We start from the raw sequence: 7,243 nt of genomic DNA, 5'->3' as shown, positions 1-7,243 counted from the left end.
TGGCTTCTTGTGCGTGCAAAAAAGATCACACAGGTTTCCGAAGCAATGAGTGTTAATTGAACCCCAAGAACATGGAAGACAGTGAGCGGCTACACATGGAGTGTCGCAGGTAAATAACAAGAACATAGATAAGGGACCCAACCTATAACACCTAGGAGTGTCACGACGAGGGTTGAGGGCGGACCCAAATGCACGACTCCAGAGGCAAGCAGGTAGAGTACAAAAGCCTTTATTCAGTCCGAGGTCTATGATCAGCAAGTCAGTCCGAAAGAGCAGTAGTAGCAGAAGAGGCAGGCTTACTTGGATGGTCCGGGGACAGGCGAGGGTCGGTACACGGCAGGTCGGGTATACAGGAGAACGTTCGAAGCAGGCAGAAGTATCGAGGGAGTCAGGCTTACGGGGTGAGTCGGAGAAAAGGCGATGGTTGGTACACACTGGTTGTCGATCAGGGATACGAGAGTGCTGGAACGGGAGATGAAGCTCAACGATCTGGGGGCAGACGAGTTGTCCCCCGTGTCCTATAAGTACCGGGTGTACTCAGCCCAAACCAGGGTCCAGGTGTGTGCCGACTAATTGGCTGACCACACCCAGCCTGGGGAGGATGCCAGGAGCATGACAATGAGAGGTGTATGCCCCTACTCAGCATAGTGACAAACAACCAATAATCTACAGAATGATCTGTGGAAGAGATAGGACCTGAAGAGGAGGAATTTTATTTTTCTTCCCATGTTTGAAAAACATCCCATGCAAGTGTAATTCAATCATATATGTTTGAAATACAGTTGATGAATGTAACACAAGGACAGGGTTCGGCGAGACCTGATGAATTTGACATGGAACTTCGCACCCAAAACCAAAACACAGACTGGTAGGTCCCTCAATAAATCTACGTACACCGTGTTGACGAAATAATCAAATTCAAACATGTTTAAACGTCTGATGCTGCGTGCACACAACAGTGAGTGATTTTTTGTACTAGCGACTGAGTCAGCATTAAACAAAAATCAAAACATTCGGTATTGTTCTGTGTTTGAAGATTTAGCCCCTATTTTAAATAATGCACCGAACACTTGAGAGCACACACTGTGGTATTTGAATTTCAGGAAGAGCTCAGCGTCAACAATACACTAATTTTATACAGTGTCCACATTTCTTCACCTCCTAAACATCACATAGATATGGATATTAGCTGACACATATATCTGTATCAGTATTGTACTTACATTTAAAATGAGGTAGACACTTGTCAATACTGAACAATTGAACACGTATGTACAAACTTGCTTCCGAAGCCAAGCGAACATTGTACTGGGTTTTCAAAGCAGTCCTCCATGAAATGCTAGGAACATATTACTGTCCACTTTGATTTGTAAGTCCAATGCGCCCGCTTGGTCTTCACAAACCAGGTCCATAACCTGCCTCTCCATTCATGTTTCAGCCATTCCATGTTCCAGTCCATTCCACTAGTATTCCATTCTTCTGAGAGCTCTTCCTGACTATCTAGAGCCTGTCTCACCTCTTTCCAAAAGGCCACACAACATTCTTCCTTTCTCAGCTTCCACCACATGGTTCTCTGCTCTACTGTTGCCTTCTTAATCTTCCGACCAACCACAAGAGTCATCCTACACACCACCAACCTATGCTGTTGAGGTACACCCTTGCTCTTTTAGGTCACTCTATGTTCCTGCCTCTCTTGGAAACAAGTGTTCACTACTGCCATTTCCATCCTTTTTGCAAAGTCCACCACCATCTGTCCCTCAAAGTTCCTTTCCTGGATGCCATACTCACCCAACACTTCTTCATCGCCCCTGTTTCCTTCACCAACATGTCCATTACAATCTGGACCAATCACATCTCTCGCTCTGTCTGGGATGTTCAGAACTACTTCATCTAGTTCCTTACAGAAGGTTAGTCTGTCTGCCTCAGAGATTTTGCCTCCAGCCTTCCTGCAAGGACTTTCCATGTTTTCCCATGCTAGAATGGGTTTACTCCGGGTACTCCAACTTCCTTACAGACTCATTTGCACTGGGTAATAGAAAACAGAATTTTCCAGATGCATTAATCTGAATGTGAACACTTAAAGGTATGATGTGCACTGCGATTGGCTGTCTACCAGGCCTATTTATAGCCTGCATCTTGCCCAAGTTAAGATGGGAAAGGCTCTAACTCACACAAAACCCCAATTAAGCAAAGCACAGGGGCAATCTTAAAATCAGAGGTTCAGGGGTCCTTGGATTTATTTAAGGCGTGCTTAAAAATCACCACTGCCGAAAATGGGTAGAAACACCTACGGGGGACCGCCGACACAACTCTCTGCATATATCCAGGCTTTGGACCGGCCTACAGATTGCACTGGCTTGTACCCCCATAGGGCTGCATTCACCCCCATAAGGCTGCATGGGATATGAACAAAAAATGCACAAGCAAGTGCAAGGACACTATTGTATTTCCAAAAATGCCCACAAGTCACCTCAACACTTCTAATGCTAAACCATACTGTTCAATTTATCAACTGCTTGACAAGTTATTTGGGCTGTAGAATAATGTGTGTGCGTGGGTGTGCATGTGTGTGTGTGTGTGTGTGTGTCGGCAGCCCCCCATAGGTGTTTATAGCCCATTTTGGGTGGTGGTGATTTTTAAGCACCCTTTAAATAAATGCCAGGACCCCTGAACCTCTGATCTTAAGATCGCCCATGTGCTTTGCCTAATTAGGGTTTTGTGTGAGTTAGAGCCTATCCCATCTTACCTTGGGCAATAGGCAGGGTATACCCAGTACTGATAGACAGGCAATCGCAGTCCACATCGTACCTTTAAATGTTCACATTCAGATTAATGTATATGGAAAATTCTGTTTTCTATGAGCCAGAGTGGGGAGGTTACCGGCTGTAAGGTAGTGGTGGGGGAGAGTGTAGCTCGACAGCATAGAATGGTGGTGTGTAGGATGACTCTGATGGCGGGTAGAAAGACTAAGGAGACAAAGGTAGAGCAGAGAATCAGGTGGTGGAAGTTGAGAAAGGAAGACTGTTGTGTGGCTTTTCAGAAAGAGGTGAGACAGGCTCTAGATAGTCAGGAAGAGTACCCAGAAGATTGGAATACTACTGCCAAGGTATTTAGAGAGGCAGGCAGGAGAGTACTTGGGGTGTCTTCTGGTAGGAAAGGGGAGATTAAGACTTGGTGGTGAAACCCCAAAATACAGGAAGTCATCCAAGGAAAGTTAGCAAAGAAGAAGTGGGACACGGAGAGGACTGAGGAGAGGTGAAAGGAATACATTGAGATGAGTTGTAGCAAAAAGGTAGAGGTGACGAAGGCTAAACAAGAGGTGTACGACAACATGTACACCAGGTTAGATACAAAAGAAGGAGAAAAGGATCTCTACAGGTTGACCAAACAGAGGGAAAGAGATGGGAAGGATGTGCAGCAAGTAAAAGTGATTAAGGATAAAGATGGAAATATGTTGACTGGTGCCATTAGTGTGTGCTAAGTAGATGGAAAGAGTACTTTGAGAAGTTAATGAATGAAGAAAATGGGAGAGAAGCTAGAGTAGAAGAAGCAAGAATGAATGACCAGGAAGTGGCAATGTTTAAAAAGGGGGAGGTTAGAAAGGCACTGAACAAAATGAAAAATGGAAAGACAATTGGTCCCGATGACATACCAGTGGAGGTATAGAAGCAATTTGGAGAGGTGGCTGTGGCTGTGGGGTTTTTGACCAATTTATTCAACAGAATACTAGCGGGATAGAAGATGCCAGAAGAATGGCGGATAAGTGTGCTACTCCCCATTTTTAAGAACAAAAGCGATATTCAGAACTGTGGAAACTACAGAGGAATAAAGATGATGAGCCACACACTGAAGTTAAGGGAAAGAGTAGTGGAGGCTAGACTCAGGACAGAAGTAAGTATCTGCGAGTAACAGTATGGTTTCATGCCTAGAAAGAGTACCACAGATGCATTGTTTGTCTTGAGGACACTCGTGGAAAAGTACACAGAAGGTCAGAAGGAGCTACATTGTGTTTTCGTAGATCTAGAGAAAGCCTATGACAGAGTACCAACAGAGGAACTGTGGAACTGAATGTGCATGTCTGGTGTGGCAGAGAAATATGTTAGAATAGTACAGGACATGCATGTGGGCATCAGAACAGCGGTGAGATGTGCCATAGGTGTGTCAGAAGAATTCAAGGTGGAGGTGGGACTGCATCAGGGATCCGGGCTGAACCCCTTCCTGTTTGCAGTAGTAATGGATCGGCTGACAGACGCGGTTAGGCTGGAATCCCCTTGGATCATGATGCTCGCAGATGATATTGTGATCTGCAGTGAAAGCAGGGAGCATGCAGAGAAACAATTAGAAAGATGGAGACATGCATTGGAAAGGAGAGCAATGAAGATTAGCCAAAGTAAAACAGAATATATGTGCGTGAATAAGAAAGGTGGAGGGGGAAGAGTGAGGCAACAGGAAGAATATGTGTTATGTGACAGAAGAGTCTCTGCTAGGATGAAGGGAAAAGTTTACAAAACAGTGGTGAGGCCGGCCATGATGTATGGATTAGAGACGGTGACACTGAAGAAACAACAGGAAGCAGAACTGGAAGTAGCAGAAATGAAGATGTTGAGGTTCTCGCTCGGAGTGAGCAAGTTGGATAGGATTAGAAATTAGCTAATTAGAGGGACAGCCAAAGTTGTATTTTTTGGAGACAAGGTTCGAGAGAGCAGACTCCGATGGTTTGGACATGTTCAGAGGCGAGAGAGTGAGTATGTTGGCAGAAGGGGGCTGAGGATGGAGCTTCCAGGCAAAAGAGCGGGAGGGAGACCAAAGAAAAGGTTGATGGATGTTGTGAGGGAGGTCATGAGCACAGTGGGTGTTAGAGAGGAGGATGCACGACATAGGCTTAGATGGAAAAAGATGGCATGCTGTGGCATATATTGGTGGAAGGGTGTTGAGGATGGAGCTGCCAGGCAAAAGAGCGAGAGGAAGACCAAAGAGAAGGTTTATGGATGTGGTGAGGGAAGACATGATGGCAGTTGGGGTTAGAGAGGAAGACGCAAGAGATAGGCTAAGATGAAAAAATATGACATGCTATGGCGACCCCTAACGGGACAAGCCGAAAGGAAAAGAAAAAGAAGATATATATGATGTCACATTTTACATGTACTGTGTGTATTCCAATTTGCCTTTGTCATGCCAGTCATTATGCTTCTTTCATCTTATTTTGTCACACTTCGGTTTGGTTGTGGTTAGGGAAAAGGTTACAATGCAGGATGCACTAATAAAGTATTTATTAACACAAATCCAAAACAAAAAAAAAATACTCAAGCAGAACCATCAATACTGAGGCTATGTCACAAGGAAGTGAGGCATACAGAGTTTTTGTTTGCTTATTTCTTAAAAGTAAACACGGACTCGTTATATGAAATGTGTTCACACTAACGCATTGAAACACAGTAACGTACATGCCAGACTTGACGGTATAATGCTGTCACAGGAAGCTACTGAAAACAGATAATAAGAAGGCTGTGTGATGTAAATATGCTGAACAATGGTGGGGAAGTGAACAAGAAAGCAATACTGTAATCCCTCCGTACTTCGCGGATCACCTATTGTGGATTCAGTGCATCCCCCCAAGCCCTCAAAAAAGCCAGATCGCTACGTACTAATGTGCCATCCACAGCGCGACAACATGGACCAATGAAGCAAAAAAAGATATAAATAAATAAATAAAAACAAAACGCCAGCATACATTAGTATAGTGCTATAGTGGCTCAGTGGTTAGAGCACTGGTTTGATAAACCAGCGGTTGTGGGTTCGTATCCCACTGGGGCCTCCACTCCCTGAGAAGGGTTGCGTCAGGAAGGGCATCCGGCGTAAAAATTGTGCCAAACATATGTGCGTTCATCTGAGATGACACGCTGTGGAGACCCCGAAAGAGACAAGCCGAAAGAAACTTACTATAGTGGGAAGCCACATTGATATAGCATAATGCAACATCCCCAGCAAGACGACATGGACCGATGAAGCAAAAAAAATGTTTTAATTTAAAAAAAATAATTAATAAAAAAAAACACCAGCATACATTAGTACAGTACTGTACTGTATATTAAGGGGGAAGGCAATATGTCATTCCTGGCGCGATGACTCGGACCAAAGAAGCAAACAAATAAACACAAACAAAAATAAATAAAATGCCAGCATATATTAGAACAGAACTGTAGCGGGAAACCACATTGATAGGGTATAATGTGGCATTCCCAGTAAGACGCCAAAACCTATGAAGCAAAAAGAAAGAAAAAAAAACATTTACCCCTACTTCGCGGTTTTTCACTTTAGGCGGATGGATCTACTACCAATTAACCATGAACAACAAGCGATTACTGTATTTGTTCAGACTGACAATGATGTACCCGGCTGTTCTGGAGGCTGACCAGAACGACTGGGTAAACAACACTAGTGTTGTAGTGGGTGTCGAGGATTCCACATGAAGTCTTTAGCCGGCACAGTTAGAAGGATGGCCAAGAGGCCAAGCACATGTCTTTTCAAGGAAAGAAAAGGCTAAGAAAATGGCCATGATACCAGGCCCCAAAGACTTGCAGTTGCATTAGATTTTGGCAGTCCAGCATAAACAAATGAGCCTTGAATTTTTATGTGAGCAAACACACCCTAAGCACTCCCTTTGATGACTGTGAACAGCATCAGATGTGTGCACTGTTGTCAGGTCAGCATCATCCATTTCTGATTACAGCATTTACATTCCCATCAGAACACTTTTACAAACAATTTTATTTGTTTTTAAAAAACTTACAATGAAAATGTCAACAAATTTTGATTCCTTTAGGTGCACAAAAAAATACATTGCTAACCAAACCAAGCCAACTATGAACAATAAATTTGAAATATCTGTTTTTGTTGGTTTAAAATAGAATTATTTCTATCTTTTGCATGCTGAGAGCTGAATGACGCTCTAAAAAATGTTAAGGTTTGCATTATTTTGCTCATTATATTTAAAATACAGAATTAGCATTTGGTTATTATTATTGTATGTCCTTTCATCCTTGACGAGGCTGTGCCAAGGTAGAATTTGAACATAACACAACGTCTCATCCTACACTTTCTACTTTGGTTCGCACGCATTTTCAGGCCAGACCTCGCTCACTCAAAAAAGAGAAAGTCTCGTCTAGTTTCATCGCTTTTTCTTCTATTATTCACATACTCTAACAGTCATTGCATATTAAAATAACAGCATTTCTTTTTTTTT

The sequence above is a fragment of the Syngnathoides biaculeatus genome, chromosome 8 (assembly GCF_019802595.1).
Source record: "Syngnathoides biaculeatus isolate LvHL_M chromosome 8, ASM1980259v1, whole genome shotgun sequence".
Taxonomy (NCBI): Eukaryota; Metazoa; Chordata; class Actinopteri; order Syngnathiformes; family Syngnathidae; genus Syngnathoides; species Syngnathoides biaculeatus.
The sequence above is the reverse complement of the archived record's forward strand: the minus strand, read 5'-3'. Positions refer to the sequence as shown.